The 16355-nt window shown below is 54.9% G+C and overlaps 1 long non-coding RNA gene across 2 annotated transcripts in view; it reads left to right on the forward strand.

Annotated features, from left to right (window-relative positions):
• The window catches only part of LOC145534153 (uncharacterized), a 48088-nt gene that overhangs the window by 24779 nt on the left and 6954 nt on the right, over window positions 1-16355 (forward strand). Inside the window, exons 5-6 of one of the 2 annotated variants that reach the window (XR_014074280.1) lie at window positions 5847-5958; window positions 13473-13584. This is a non-coding gene — a long non-coding RNA (uncharacterized LOC145534153). The remainder of the gene's footprint in view (window positions 1-5846; window positions 5959-13472; window positions 13585-16355) is intronic. The other variant, XR_014074281.1, reaches the window with a different exon arrangement.

The following is a 16355-nucleotide window of genomic DNA, read 5'->3' on the forward strand; positions in this document are numbered from 1 at the left end:
CATGGTATCTTGAAAGGACGTACACCGTCCTTTCAAATATCAAAGGCTAGTTCAAATGACATAAAAATGAGAACTCTCCAATGGAGTCTTACAGTAGGTGGAGAGTCCGAAAAACACTGCTTCAGTCATTTCACGGAGAGTCATTGATTGGGGACACCAAGAATATAGGAAGGAATGCACAAAGAAAAGATGAAATTGTGTTCAGGATCGGGGGAAGGGATGAACAGGGCGTGCTTGCCTTGAATCCAGGCTTTGTTGGGGGGTGGGGCATAAAGATCAAACGGGTCTGAAACTACCAAGTGGTGATGGTAACACAGTATCACCAGAGTTACACAACAGTGTTCCCAAATTGCAACAATGATGAAAAAGTTTACGAATCCCAACTTAACCAACAAAAATACAGGAAACCATACAAAAAAGAAAACATCACCAGAAAGGTGGAAACAAACCAAATGCAAAGCAGTTCAGGGGAAAGGAACTCCATGTCCCCTGGGGGCAGTCCGAGTTGCCGGCGTCCACGGTGAGCAGACAGGGATGGAGGCTGCAGAGCCGACCGCTCCCCTGGACGTGGTGTTTCCGGCAAGGGCTCTGGGTGTCTGTCCAGAGCGGGGGCTCGTTCTCCCTGCAGGGGTGGGTGAGTCATCGTGGGCGTCTGGGTGTTGCGCGGGAGCCAGGGCAGGCTCTCCCTGCCGAGGCGGTGACTCCTCCTCTGCCTCGGGTTCTCCTGCCAGAGCCCGAGCAGGTACAGGTGCACGTGGAGGTGGAGGTTCTGGCTGAGGGGGTGGGACATCAGTGCCTGGGGCTGGGGGTCCTGCAGGCACGGAGATCCGATCTGCCCGGTGTGCTGGCCAGTACCCAGCTGGCCTGGTGTCTCTGCGAGGGCAAGTCTCGGTTCTCCATCTGCCCTCGGTGGATCTCTGGGTCCTGCACCTGGAGCCACCACCTCTGTAGGGACAGGTCTGGGAAGTGGAGCCTGGTTCCAGTTGGAGGTCAGTGCTAGAGCTGGGGGAGAAGCAAAGTTTGCCCACAGGCCAGCCTTGGCATGTGCGTATCCCGGGACAGAAAGCTTCCAAGAGATTCCCAAAGAATACCCAGCGTCGGATGTCTTTTGGGACTGAAGTGTGCAAGACGGGGGGCGGGGGGTGTGAGGCCAGTGCTTGCTGCAGGCCCAGCAGCAGCTTTCGGGGACTCGTCCCTGTGTAGCTCAGCACCCCGTCCCCACACACTCCCGTGCAGCAGCCCCAGCATCCTCACCTCTGTGCTCTGGCGTGCTGGGCTCCATGTCCTCCTGCTGCCTCAGAGGCCGGGGTTCTCGGGACTCTGGGTCGGAGCCGGGTGTGCTGAGCTCCGTGGCAGCCTCAGACTGGGCCGGCGGGTGTATCCTAGGCGGTGTCTCTGCAGCAGGCCTTCCCCGCCTCCTCTTCTCCCCCGGTGGGGCTGATGCCTCCGTGGGCACGCTCACCTGGAGCCTGCACTGGGCCTCACGGGCGGGGGGTGGTGCTCCGACCCCTCCCTCCGGGAGGTGGATGGGGTGTCCCCGTCCTCGGCCTCATCACGTGGGAAGCTCTGCAACGACAGTGACCGTCAGCCAGCCATGCTGGGAGTTTTCCAAGCTGGGCCTGGCCAGTGGAACCGCTGCTTCTGCCTGCTCGAACTTCTCTTCCCAGAAGGGTCAGAGACGTGTGTCTGCTCAGATCCCCACCCGGGAGGAAAGAGACCCACCTGTGGGTGTGAGGTCAGCCTGGGCGGCCGCCGCTGCCCGCACACTCCCCATCGGGCCCAGCCTGCTCTCCCCTGGGGTGTGGACACAACTTGTCCGCAGGCTTCTGACCCCACATCCGCCTGGGCTTCCTTGAGGGAGACACACCCCGAGAAACCCGCATCCACACACACAGGCAAAGGACCCGGTGTTTCCGGGTGGCATGGGCGAGGTGGCCTGGCCCGGCCTGGGGCTCCCCGTGTTACCTTTCTGTTTCTCCGGGCAAACGGCCAGAGGCCTCTCGGGGGTGTCCTGAGCCAACGTCGACAGGGTGCCCACGCACACTGCCTGTGAGCTCTCCTGAGGCCCCGGCCTCTGGGCATGGGCAAACAGCAGAACATCCTGGCAGCAAGTGATCTGGCTGGGGGCTCCTCTCCGCTCTGGAGGCCTGGATACCCGGGTTGCGGGTTCTGTTGGGTTCTGTTGCCGGCAGGTGACATCATCGCCTGGGGTTCGTGCTGAGGTCCCTTCCCCAAAACTTCCCAAGGGAATCTCTGGGTTTCTGACTGCTCGACCACCCCCCTTAGGCCATGTGCAGGCACAGAGACGCCCACACAGCCCAGCCCACAGCCCTGGGGAGGCCTGGGTGCAGCCAGGGCCTGAGCTCCGAGGGCCCTGCTGCTCTCAGACCAGGCTCCTTCTTCTCATAAGTGGTGTGGCCCTGGACAAGCATATGCCCCTCAGGGTTTCCCCAGTCTCTCCATCTGCAGAGTGGGGGTCATTCTCCCATCTGCTTCCTAGGTCTGTCGGCCTACGAGCAGCTCCATGCCTTTCCACCTGGGGCCGATATCACGTGGAGCTCGTGCGCTGAGACTTCAGAAAGAAAGATTCCATCCAGGGCTGACATAGCACAGAATGGGGCAGAACGAGGCCTGGATGTGCCGTGGTACCCAGGAAAAGGCACTCCCCCTCCTGACTGTTTTGAGACCCCGCATCCAAGCTGGAGGACAGAAAGGAAGACTCGAAGGTCTCCCTCTCTTGTAGAAAAGAGTAGCCAACTTTCTGGTCCTGTTTCCATTGAGATTCTGTTCAAGTGTCCCAGCTCGGCTTCTGCGGGTGGCTGAGCTTCTAATGGCTCCCTGCGTTCTTGTCTTTTCCTCTGCAAACCTTCCGTCCTTTTCCCCCTTCTGGGGTGGATGGGCGCTGTCATTGCTTCTACCTTCGAGACAGATTGAGGAAAAGTCTGGACCATCGACTCCTTTCCTCTCTTTGGTTCCGTGTCTCTCTCTGGCTGTGTCCCTCTCTTTTCCTTTCTCAATTCCCTCTGTGTCTTCCTCTTTCTCTCTCGTGTGTGAATGGATGGATGCTAGGAATTCCACATGTATATGATTAGATGAGGGTTATGTTTTAGGGATAGGTTAGAGGGAGAGAAAGGCTTCAGGTCGGAGTTGGTCATAGGGGAAGGGTCAAGGGTGGTGGTGGTGTTTCTTGGAATCTGAGTGCTGTGCATTCTTCGTCTCTTTCCATATGAACCCCTTCTCAGATACACCACTTGGAAGGAGTCTCTCGTGTTCCGTTTCCTATCTTTTGCATTTGTGAATGCTTAGCTTCTCTGTTGTGAAGAGGTTCCATTGGATGGAAACCCATTGGTGTACTTCGTGTACCTCTTTCCCTTAATTGAAGAGACCCATTTCTACCTCCGCCCAGCAAATGGCAAGGAGACTCTGATGTTAAGGAGCCTTTGACCTACGCTTCTTTCTAGCTATCTCATGACATCAGTCTTTAGGGTGAGGTTTTTCCCCAATATTGAGGTGGTCTGAGATCCAAACCAATAGCGTTCTTCAGATGTAGCTGTCTGGGTTTCCCATGGACATTGATTGAAGAGGCTTTCTTGTTCCCATTTGGATAATCTCCCCTTCTGTGTCAGAGATGAGTTGACGATGGATGCTGGGGTTTGTTTCTGGACCCTCAACTTTATTCCATCGATCTGGATCTGTGTGTGTTGTTGTATTCCCAATAGCATACTGTCCTGCCGCTGCTGCTGCTGCTGCTAAGTCACTTCAGTCGTGTCAGACTCTGCGCGACCCCATGGCCTGCAGCCTACCAGGCTCCTCCGTCCAGGGCATTTTCCAGGCAAGAGTACTGGAGTGGGTCGCCATTGCCTTCTCCGATACTCTCCTGAGGATCCTAGTTTGGTCGTCTAATTTCCTTTCACACAACCTTGGATGTCCGTATCGGGGCCTTTTCGTCGGATTGTATTGACAATTTAGGCTCTTTTCTGTTTCCGTAACCCCTTTTGCAATTCTTTGTTCGGTGCGAAAATGCATTGGCATTTTGGGAGGAATAGCATCGAAGCTGTGGATTGCCTTGTGGGGCTGTGACATCATTTTACCAATAGGAATTTTTCAAGCCCTGAGCACAGCTTCTCTCTCCAGTGATTGGTGTGGGCTTGATCTTCCTTCTTCCATCTCTCGCCGTTTTGTGAGAACAGGTGCATCCTTCCCTTCTGGGTTAGATGGACTCGTGGATATCACTTCAGTGCATGGCATTGTCAGTGGGGGTGATAATTCCCTTCTCATTGGAAGACTTTGCTGTGAGTATTAGAAATGCAAGTGACTTCTCTTCCCCTTCCTCCCTGTCCATCTCTCAGAGCCACCGGGAAACAGAGGCCTCATCCACGGTCACACAGGCCTGAGGGGGTGCAACTAGACTGTTGTTTCTTCAGGCCCTCAGTGCTGGACATCATCCGGGATCCTCTGTGTGTGTCTTCCTCAGTCTGGTGTCCCTTCAGACCTTTCCCTAGTTTTCACAGGCTTGTTGTGTTGGTGTTCTTTGTCTGTTTGGAGACACATCCTTGATAAGCTTTGTGTTTCCACTCATTCGTCTGGCGATGTATGACCTGTCTTTTGCTTTTGTCATGAGGTCTTTCCCACAGTAGATATCTTTGATTTTGCCAAGTCCACTGTATTCTCTGGGTTTTTTTGTGGACTGCCTTTTAGTTTTGTGTGTGAAGACTCAAAGCACGTGTCCGGTTTCTGCTCATTGTTCTTCTAGATTGGTGACAAGTTTTCACGGAAAGTTTGTCTAGGGATAAGTGGAAGTGAACTCGGTGTAAGGTGTCAAGTCTCCATCTCCATTCATGTCATCCCCTGCAGTTTCCAATTCCCTGTTCCTGAGTGGTTTTGGAGACCTTGTGGGAAGTTTGGTTGCATTGGAGTTTGCATTACCACCTTGATTCGATTCACACTGTTCTGCCGTCAGGGACACTGTCAAGGGGGAGTGAGGAGCAGCCTGCACTTCCAGCAGTGACCACACGGTGGGGCGAGTGCTGCTCTCCCCTCTGGGATCCCCAGGCCACAGGCATCCCAGTGAGGAGCTAGCTCTGTGCTCAGCTGAAAGGAGTTAGTCTCTCAGGGGCCTATGAGCCCTTGCCTTTGGATCACCCAGGGTGGGCATTGACTGGGACAGAAAAAATTGCCCTGAATTCCATGGACGGAAGAGCCTGGCTGTGTAGAGTTCGTGGGTTGCCGTGAATCAGACACAACTGAGGACAGAAAAATTCAATACATTAAAACACTTTTGGGGGGTGGGGGTGAGTGAAAGGGGGTGATGTGGGTTTTTTTGTCTTATATAACAGCCAAGGGAAATCTAGTTTAAACCTAAATTCACATAGACGGGAAAGGTATAGCTCTCCGTCACCCTATTAAAAAAAAAAAAAAAACTACTAAACTTTTCTGAAAGTTTATTTACTAGCTTCCTTGAGCAGTTCATGGTGAAGCTTTTTTTTTTTTTTTTTTTTCTGTGACATTGGCCTCATTAAAAAGTACGGTTTGCCTTTACTGGATAATTTTGTTCATTGGTTTCTTAGGGAACCTTGGTAATATTTGAGTTTCCTGGGGAGTATGGTCACATGACCTGGCCCTGGCCAATCGGTGCGTTCCACCTCCCTGGCCACTGTGATTGGCTCCGGGCTGGGGCAGTGCCCAATCGGGGCCCAGGGCCGGGCCTGACGTTGGAAGCCAGGGGAAGACGAGCTGTCGTCCTGCTGGGGTAGGGGAAGGGGTGGGGCCGGGGGAGGTCAGGCTCCAGCAGTGGGAGGGGCGTGAGGTCCGCCTGCGGCAGTTGGTGACCTTCCCTCTCCCCTCAGGGCAGAGCCGCCGGCCTGAGAATGAGGGCGCTGCTGAGCCCAGGGGCTGGGATGGCCCGTTGCTGCTGTGGTCCCAGAGCTCCATCCGAGACCTGAGGGAAACCTTCTGCCCGTGAGTCCTCTCCCGCTTGTCTGTCAGCTTGTTTGAAGCATGCTGGGTTTTCTGCCCAGCTGGCTAAGGGGAGTCCCTGGAAATGCAATGGTGTGGGTTTTGGCAGACTTCAGGGAAGACATGCCAGATGAGCCTGGGAGACTCCAGCTTAATCTGGATTCAGGAGATATCTCTTCGGGCCAGCTAGTAATTGTAGGATAAGCCTAATGAGTCTTCACAGGATGAAGAGAGTAACGTGCCAAGGTAGCATTCGATGTCCTCATTCGAGAGGATGAAGCTGGTGCTCAGAGAAGGGGGGAACTTGGCCACAGCAAGGAGGTGTGCACCCAGACAGAACCCCCAGATCCAGCCATTGGAGCTCAGGGAGGCCACTGGTGTGGCTTGTCCCTGTGGCAGGGGCCGAGGCACGCAGCCCACCCTGATTCCTGTGGGGGCCTGACTTGGGAAGTGCCATCTGGTAGCTTTGAGACTCACCAAACCAAATTGCACTGGAGAGAGGAGGGACACCTTCCTTCATCCACCCCCCACCCCCGCCGGCTTCCCACATACCCTGACCCCTTTCTCCCGATTTCGGAGCCATTTCCAGAGTCCCGCTCATATGACCTCATTCGAAGTGCACTGTGGACGAGCTGCCATCTGCAGCTGCTACCACAGCAGCCAAGGGCTTTAGCTCCCGAGTACCTCCTTCCTTTGGAACTTGGGGGCCCTCTACTCCCCACTTGCACACCACAGACCTTTGCTGAGGATTGTGGGGACCCTCACTCAGTTTGCAGCACGTTGTAGCCATCCCTGTCCTCCCTTGAAACTCAGCTTGTGAGCTCCTTTGGAGCAGCGTGGCCCACCTGGCTGCAACGGAAGAGACACAGCTGACAGTGAAACAACAGCTTAGATCTGAGAGCCGGAAAGCTCTGTCAGAAGGGACCTCCCTCTTCACGCCGTAGAGGCGGTAGGAGCCGCCAGGGTTTCGGAACCAGTGCTGGGGCCAAAATGACTCCACAGCTGTTTTCCTTCCTGGGGAGGGTTCTGGCTTGAGTGGGAATGGCTCAAGTCTAAGGTTCTGAAAGCCCACTGTGTGCAGATGCACGGTACACAGAGAGGAGAAGGTGGAGTCCTGCCCCGGAGGTGGTCACAGCTCACGGATGAGCCAGGCAGGCAGGCAGGCAGGGCATGAGAACACCTGAGCTGCCTTCATGAGTGAATGGTGTGGGGGCAGAGGAAGAGAAGCCGGTCTGCTCCCTCATGTGGTGCCCAGGGCAGGTTGTCCCCAGAGGAAACCCTTACGACGGTGAGGAGAATCCCTGCTGTTTCCCAAGGGGTTCCGTCGGTGCGTGTCTTCCCCGGAGCGCTCAGGCCGTCTCTAAAGTACACTGGCCATGGGCATTGCCTCTCCTTGGAACTTCCCATGTGTTTCTCTTTTTTATGGAACAGTGATTTTCTAGAGGGGTTCTGGGCCACAAGGATGTTGGGTCATTTTCTAGCCTTCTGTCATGAAGAACGCTTTCCTGGGCGTTGGGGTGGTTTGTTGTTCCAGCTCCCTTTCTTGGCTTCTTTTGGGAGCTGGTGCAACAAGACGAGCTCAGCCTCTGCCTTCTGGCTGAGATGTCACCCTTGAAACAGCAATGCCTGCCTGGAGATAATGATGGCAGTGGCCAAAAGGGCTTCGTTTGGCACATGGTATCTTGAAAGGACGTACACCGTCCTTTCAGATATCAAAGGCTAGTTCAAATGACATAAAAATGAGAACTCTCCAATGGAGTCTTACAGTAGGTGAAGAGTCCGAAAAACACTGCTTCAGTCATTTCACGGAGAGTCATTGATTGGGGACACCAAGAATATAGGAAGGAATGCACAAAGAAAAGATGAAATTGTGTTCAGGATCGGGGGAAGGGATGAACAGGGCGTGCTTGCCTTGAATCCAGGCTTTGTTGGGGGGTGGGGCATAAAGATCAAACGGGTCTGAAACTACCAAGTGGTGATGGTAACACAGTATCACCAGAGTTACACAACAGTGTTCCCAAATTGCAACAATGATGAGAAAGTTTACGAATCCCAACTTAACCAACAAAAATACAGGAAACCATACAAAAAAGAAAACATCACCAGAAAGGTGGAAACAAACCAAATGCAAAGCAGTTCAGGGGAAAGGAACTCCATGTCCCCTGGGGGCAGACCGAGTTGCCGGCGTCCACGGTGAGCAGACAGGGATGGAGGCTGCAGAGCCGACCGCTCCCCTGGACGTGGTGTTTCCGGCAAGGGCTCTGGGTGTCTGTCCAGAGCGGGGGCTCGTTCTCCCTGCAGGGGTGAGTGAGTCATCGTGGGCGTCTGGGTGTTGCGCGGGAGCCAGGGCAGGCTCTCCCTGCCGAGGCGGTGACTCCTCCTCTGCCTCGGGTTCTCCTGCCAGAGCCCGAGCAGGTACAGGTGCACGTGGAGGTGGAGGTTCTGGCTGAGGGGGTGGGACATCAGTGCCTGGGGCTGGGGGTCCTGCAGGCACGGAGATCCGATCTGCCCGGTGTGCTGGCCAGTACCCAGCTGGCCTGGTGTCTCTGCGAGGGCAAGTCTCGGTTCTCCATCTGCCCTCGGTGGATCCCTGGGTCCTGCACCTGGAGCCACCACCTCTGTAGGGACAGGTCTGGGAAGTGGAGCCTGGTTCCAGTTGGAGGTCAGTGCTAGAGCTGGGGGAGAAGCAAAGTTTGCCCACAGGCCAGCCTTGGCATGTGCGTATCCCGGGACAGAAAGCTTCCAAGAGATTCCCAAAGAATACCCAGCGTCGGATGTCTTTTGGGACTGAAGTGTGCAAGACGGGGGGCGGGGGGTGTGAGGCCAGTGCTTGCTGCAGGCCCAGCAGCAGCTTTCGGGGACTCGTCCCTGTGTAGCTCAGCACCCCGTCCCCACACACTCCCGTGCAGCAGCCCCAGCGTCCTCACCTCTGTGCTCTGGCGTGCTGGGCTCCAGGTCCTCCTGCTGCCTCAGAGGCCGGGGTTCTCGGGACTCTGGGTCGGAGCCGGGTGTGCTGAGCTCCGTGGCAGCCTCAGACTGGGCCGGCGGGTGTATCCTAGGCGGTGTCTCTGCAGCAGGCCTTCCCCGCCTCCTCTTCTCCCCCGGTGGGGCTGATGCCTCCGTGGGCACGCTCACCTGGAGCCTGCACTGGGCCTCACGGGCGGGGGGGTGGTGCTCCGACCCCTCCCTCCGGGAGGTGGATGGGGTGTCCCCGTCCTCGGCCTCATCACGTGGGAAGCTCTGCAACGACAGTGACCGTCAGCCAGCCATGCTGGGAGTTTTCCAAGCTGGGCCTGGCCAGTGGAACCGCTGCTTCTGCCTGCTCGAACTTCTCTTCCCAGAAGGGTCAGAGACGTGTGTCTGCTCAGATCCCCACCCGGGAGGAAAGAGACCCACCTGTGGGTGTGAGGTCAGCCTGGGCGGCCGCCGCTGCCCGCACACTCCCCATCGGGCCCAGCCTGCTCTCCCCTGGGGTGTGGACACAACTTGTCCGCAGGCTTCTGACCCCACATCCGCCTGGGCTTCCTTGAGGGAGACACACCCCGAGAAACCCGCATCCACACACACAGGCAAAGGACCCGGTGTTTCCGGGTGGCATGGGCGAGGTGGCCTGGCCCGGCCTGGGGCTCCCCGTGTTACCTTTCTGTTTCTCCGGGCAAACGGCCAGAGGCCTCTCGGGGGTGTCCTGAGCCAACGTCGACAGGGTGCCCACGCACACTGCCTGTGAGCTCTCCTGAGGCCCCGGCCTCTGGGCATGGGCAAACAGCAGAACATCCTGGCAGCAAGTGATCTGGCTGGGGGCTCCTCTCCGCTCTGGAGGCCTGGATACCCGGGTTGCGGGTTCTGTTGGGTTCTGTTGCCGGCAGGTGACATCATCGCCTGGGGTTCGTGCTGAGGTCCCTTCCCCAAAACTTCCCAAGGGAATCTCTGGGTTTCTGACTGCTCGACCACCCCCCTTAGGCCATGTGCAGGCACAGAGACGCCCACACAGCCCAGCCCACAGCCCTGGGGAGGCCTGGGTGCAGCCAGGGCCTGAGCTCCGAGGGCCCTGCTGCTCTCAGACCAGGCTCCTTCTTCTCATAAGTGGTGTGGCCCTGGACAAGCATATGCCCCTCAGGGTTTCCCCAGTCTCTCCATCTGCAGAGTGGGGGTCATTCTCCCATCTGCTTCCTAGGTCTGTCGGCCTACGAGCAGCTCCATGCCTTTCCACCTGGGGCCGATATCACGTGGAGCTCGTGCGCTGAGACTTCAGAAAGAAAGATTCCATCCAGGGCTGACATAGCACAGAATGGGGCAGAACGAGGCCTGGATGTGCCGTGGTACCCAGGAAAAGGCACTCCCCCTCCTGACTGTTTTGAGACCCCGCATCCAAGCTGGAGGACAGAAAGGAAGACTCGAAGGTCTCCCTCTCTTGTAGAAAAGAGTAGCCAACTTTCTGGTCCTGTTTCCATTGAGATTCTGTTCAAGTGTCCCAGCTCGGCTTCTGCGGGTGGCTGAGCTTCTAATGGCTCCCTGCGTTCTTGTCTTTTCCTCTGCAAACCTTCCGTCCTTTTCCCCCTTCTGGGGTGGATGGGCGCTGTCATTGCTTCTACCTTCGAGACAGATTGAGGAAAAGTCTGGACCATCGACTCCTTTCCTCTCTTTGGTTCCGTGTCTCTCTCTGGCTGTGTCCCTCTCTTTTCCTTTCTCAATTCCCTCTGTGTCTTCCTCTTTCTCTCTCGTGTGTGAATGGATGGATGCTAGGAATTCCACATGTATATGATTAGATGAGGGTTATGTTTTAGGGATAGGTTAGAGGGAGAGAAAGGCTTCAGGTCGGAGTTGGTCATAGGGGAAGGGTCAAGGGTGGTGGTGGTGTTTCTTGGAATCTGAGTGCTGTGCATTCTTCGTCTCTTTCCATATGAACCCCTTCTCAGATACACCACTTGGAAGGAGTCTCTCGTGTTCCGTTTCCTATCTTTTGCATTTGTGAATGCTTAGCTTCTCTGTTGTGAAGAGGTTCCATTGGATGGAAACCCATTGGTGTACTTCGTGTACCTCTTTCCCTTAATTGAAGAGACCCATTTCTACCTCCGCCCAGCAAATGGCAAGGAGACTCTGATGTTAAGGAGCCTTTGACCTACGCTTCTTTCTAGCTATCTCATGACATCAGTCTTTAGGGTGAGGTTTTTCCCCAATATTGAGGTGGTCTGAGATCCAAACCAATAGCGTTCTTCAGATGTAGCTGTCTGGGTTTCCCATGGACATTGATTGAAGAGGCTTTCTTGTTCCCATTTGGATAATCTCCCCTTCTGTGTCAGAGATGAGTTGACGATGGATGCTGGGGTTTGTTTCTGGACCCTCAACTTTATTCCATCGATCTGGATCTGTGTGTGTTGCTGTATTCCCAATAGCATACTGTCCTGCCGCTGCTGCTGCTGCTGCTAAGTCACTTCAGTCGTGTCAGACTCTGCGCGACCCCATGGCCTGCAGCCTACCAGGCTCCTCCGTCCAGGGCATTTTCCAGGCAAGAGTACTGGAGTGGGTCGCCATTGCCTTCTCCGATACTCTCCTGAGGATCCTAGTTTGGTCGTCTAATTTCCTTTCACACAACCTTGGATGTCCGTATCGGGGCCTTTTCGTCGGATTGTATTGACAATTTAGGCTCTTTTCTGTTTCCGTAACCCCTTTTGCAATTCTTTGTTCGGTGCGAAAATGCTTTGGCATTTTGGGAGGAATAGCATCGAAGCTGTGGATTGCCTTGTGGGGCTGTGACATCATTTTACCAATAGGAATTTTTCAAGCCCTGAGCACAGCTTCTCTCTCCAGTGATTGGTGTGGGCTTGATCTTCCTTCTTCCAACTCTCGCCGTTTTGTGAGAACAGGTGCATCCTTCCCTTCTGGGTTAGATGGACTCGTGGATATCACTTCAGTGCATGGCATTGTCAGTGGGGGTGATAATTCCCTTCTCATTGGAAGACTTTGCTGTGAGTATTAGAAATGCAAGTGACTTCTCTTCCCCTTCCTCCCTGTCCATCTCTCAGAGCCACCGGGAAACAGAGGCCTCATCCACGGTCACACAGGCCTGAGGGGGTGCAACTAGACTGTTGTTTCTTCAGGCCCTCAGTGCTGGACATCATCCGGGATCCTCTGTGTGTGTCTTCCTCAGTCTGGTGTCCCTTCAGACCTTTCCCTAGTTTTCACAGGCTTGTTGTGTTGGTGTTCTTTGTCTGTTTGGAGACACATCCTTGATAAGCTTTGTGTTTCCACTCATTCGTCTGGCGATGTATGACCTGTCTTTTGCTTTTGTCATGAGGTCTTTCCCACAGTAGATATCTTTGATTTTGCCAAGTCCACTGTATTCTCTGGGTTTTTTTGTGGACTGCCTTTTAGTTTTGTGTGTGAAGACTCAAAGCACGTGTCCGGTTTCTGCTCATTGTTCTTCTAGATTGGTGACAAGTTTTCACGGAAAGTTTGTCTAGGGATAAGTGGAAGTGAACTCGGTGTAAGGTGTCAAGTCTCCATCTCCATTCATGTCATCCCCTGCAGTTTCCAATTCCCTGTTCCTGAGTGGTTTTGGAGACCTTGTGGGAAGTTTGGTTGCATTGGAGTTTGCATTACCACCTTGATTCGATTCACACTGTTCTGCCGTCAGGGACACTGTCAAGGGGGAGTGAGGAGCAGCCTGCACTTCCAGCAGTGACCACACGGTGGGGCGAGTGCTGCTCTCCCCTCTGGGAGCCCCAGGCCACAGGCATCCCAGTGAGGAGCCAGCTCTGTGCTCAGCTGAAAGGAGTTAGTCTCTCAGGGGCCTCTGAGCCCTTGCCTTTGGATCACCCAGGGTGGGCATTGACAGGGACAGAAAAAATTGCCCTGAATTCCATGGACGGAAGAGCCTGGCTGTGTAGAGTTCGTGGGTTGCCGTGAATCAGACACAACTGAGGACAGAAAAATTCAATACATTAAAACACTTTTGGGGGGTGGGGGTGAGTGAAAGGGGGTGATGTGGGTTTTTTTGTCTTATATAACAGCCAAGGGAAATCTAGTTTAAACCTAAATTCACATAGACGGGAAAGGTATAGCTCTCCGTCATCCTATTAAAAAAAAAAAAAAAACTACTAAACTTTTCTGAAAGTTTATTTACTAGCTTCCTTGAGCAGTTCATGGTGAAGCTTTTTTTTTTTTTTTTTCTGTGACATTGGCCTCATTAAAAAGTACGGTTTGCCTTTACTGGATAATTTTGTTCATTGGTTTCTTAGGGAACCTTGGTAATATTTGAGTTTCCTGGGGAGTATGGTCACATGACCTGGCCCTGGCCAATCGGTGCGTTCCACCTCCCTGGCCACTGTGATTGGCTCCGGGCTGGGGCAGTGCCCAATCGGGGCCCAGGGCCGGGCCTGACGTTGGAAGCCAGGGGAAGACGAGCTGTCGTCCTGCTGGGGTAGGGGAAGGGGTGGGGCCGGGGGAGGTCAGGCTCCAGCAGTGGGAGGGGCGTGAGGTCCGCCTGCGGCAGTTGGTGACCTTCCCGCTCCCCTCAGGGCAGAGCCGCCGGCCTGAGAATGAGGGCGCTGCTGAGCCCAGGGGCTGGGATGGCCCGTTGCTGCTGTGGTCCCAGAGCTCCACCCGAGACCTGAGGGAAACCTTCTGCCCGTGAGTCCTCTCCCGCTTGTCTGTCAGCTTGTTTGAAGCATGCTGGGTTTTCTGCCCAGCTGGCTAAGGGGAGTCCCTGGAAATGCAATGGTGTGGGTTTTGGCAGACTTCAGGGAAGACATGCCAGATGAGCCTGGGAGACTCCAGCTTAATCTGGATTCAGGAGATATCTCTTCGGGCCAGCTAGTAATTGTAGGATAAGCCTAATGAGTCTTCACAGGATGAAGAGAGTAACGTGCCAAGGTAGCATTCGATGTCCTCATTCGAGAGGATGAAGCTGGTGCTCAGAGAAGGGGGGAACTTGGCCACAGCAAGGAGGTGTGCACCCAGACAGAACCCCCAGATCCGGCCATTGGAGCTCAGGGAGGCCACTGGTGTGGCTTGTCCCTGTGGCAGGGGCCGAGGCACGCAGCCCACCCTGATTCCTGTGGGGGCCTGACTTGGGAAGTGCCATCTGGTAGCTTTGAGACTCACCAAACCAAATTGCACTGGAGAGAGGAGGGACACCTTCCTTCATCCACCCCCCACCCCCGCCGGCTTCCCACATACCCTGACCCCTTTCTCCCGATTTCGGAGCCATTTCCAGAGTCCCGCTCATATGACCTCATTCGAAGTGCACTGTGGACGAGCTGCCATCTGCAGCTGCTACCACAGCAGCCAAGGGCTTTAGCTCCCGAGTACCTCCCTTCCTTTGGAACTTGGGGGCCCTCTACTCCCCACTTGCACACCACAGACCTTTGCTGAGGATTGTGGGGACCCTCACTCAGTTTGCAGCACGTTGTAGCCATCCCTGTCCTCCCTTGAAACTCAGCTTGTGAGCTCCTTTGGAGCAGCGTGGCCCACCTGGCTGCAACGGAAGAGACACAGCTGACAGTGAAACAACAGCTTAGATCTGAGAGCCGGAAAGCTCTGTCAAAAGGGACCTCCCTCTTCACGCCGTAGAGGCTGTAGGAGCCGCCAGGGTTTCGGAACCAGTGCTGGGGCCAAAATGACTCCACAGCTGTTTTCCTTCCTGGGGAGGGTTCTGGCTTGAGTGGGAATGGCTCAAGTCTAAGGTTCTGAAAGCCCACTGTGTGCAGATGCACGGTACACAGAGAGGAGAAGGTGGAGTCCTGCCCTGGAGGTGGTCACAGCTCACGGATGAGCCAGGCAGGCAGGCAGGCAGGGCATGAGAACACCTGAGCTGCCTTCATGAGTGAATGGTGTGGGGGCAGAGGAAGAGAAGCCGGTCTGCTCCCTCATGTGGTGCCCAGGGCAGGTTGTCCCCAGAGGAAACCCTTACGACGGTGAGGAGAATCCCTGCTGTTTCCCAAGGGGTTCCGTCGGTGCGTGTCTTCCCCGGAGCGCTCAGGCCGTCTCTAAAGTACACTGGCCATGGGCATTGCCTCTCCTTGGAACATCCCATGTGTTTCTCTTTTTTATGGAACAGTGATTTTCTAGAGGGGTTCTGGGCCACAAGGATGTTGGGTCATTTTCTAGCCTTCTGTCATGAAGAACGCTTTCCTGGGCGTTGGGGTGGTTTGTTGTTCCAGCTCCCTTTCTTGGCTTCTTTTGGGAGCTGGTGCAACAAGACGAGCTCAGCCTCTGCCTTCTGGCTGAGATGTCACCCTTGAAACAGCAATGCCTGCCTGGAGATAATGATGGCAGTGGCCAAAAGGGCTTCGTTTGGCACATGGTATCTTGAAAGGACGTACACCGTCCTTTCAGATATCAAAGGCTAGTTCAAATGACATAAAAATGAGAACTCTCCAATGGAGTCTTACAGTAGGTGGAGAGCCCGAAAAACACTGCTTCTGTCATTTCACGGAGAGTCATTGATTGGGGACACCAAGAATATAGGAAGGAATGCACAAAGAAAAGATGAAATTGTGTTCAGGATCGGGGGAAGGGATGAACAGGGCGTGCTTGCCTTGAATCCAGGCTTTGTTGGGGGGTGGGGCATAAAGATCAAACGGGTCTGAAACTACCAAGTGGTGATGGTAACACAGTATCACCAGAGTTACACAATAGTGTTCCCAAATTGCAACAATGATGAAAAAGTTTACGAATCCCAACTTAACCAACAAAAATACAGGAAACCATACAAAAAAGAAAACATCACCAGAAAGGTGGAAACAAACCAAATGCAAAGCAGTTCAGGGGAAAGGAACTCCATGTCCCCTGGGGGCAGACCGAGTTGCCGGCGTCCACGGTGAGCAGACAGGGATGGAGGCTGCAGAGCCGACCGCTCCCCTGGACGTGGTGTTTCCGGCAAGGGCTCTGGGTGTCTGTCCAGAGCGGGGGCTCGTTCTCCCTGCAGGGGTGGGTGAGTCATCGTGGGCGTCTGGGTGTTGCGCGGGAGCCAGGGCAGGCTCTCCCTGCCGAGGCGGTGACTCCTCCTCTGCCTCGGGTTCTCCTGCCAGAGCCCGAGCAGGTACAGGTGCACGTGGAGGTGGAGGTTCTGGCTGAGGGGGTGGGACATCAGTGCCTGGGGCTGGGGGTCCTGCAGGCACGGAGATCCGATCTGCCCGGTGTGCTGGCCAGTACCCAGCTGGCCTGGTGTCTCTGCGAGGGCAAGTCTCGGTTCTCCATCTGCCCTCGGTGGATCCCTGGGTCCTGCACCTGGAGCCACCACCTCTGTAGGGACAGGTCTGGGAAGTGGAGCCTGGTTCCAGTTGGAGGTCAGTGCTAGAGCTGGGGGAGAAGCAAAGTTTGCCCACAGGCCAGCCTTGGCATGTGCGTATCCCGGGACAGAAAGCTTCCAAGAGATTCCCAAAGAATACCCAGCGTCG

The sequence above is a fragment of the Giraffa tippelskirchi genome, chromosome 14, assembly GCF_054371585.1.
Source record: "Giraffa tippelskirchi isolate mGirTip1 chromosome 14, T2T-mGirTip1v1.2.pri, whole genome shotgun sequence".
In the NCBI taxonomy this organism is placed as follows: domain Eukaryota; kingdom Metazoa; phylum Chordata; class Mammalia; order Artiodactyla; family Giraffidae; genus Giraffa; species Giraffa tippelskirchi.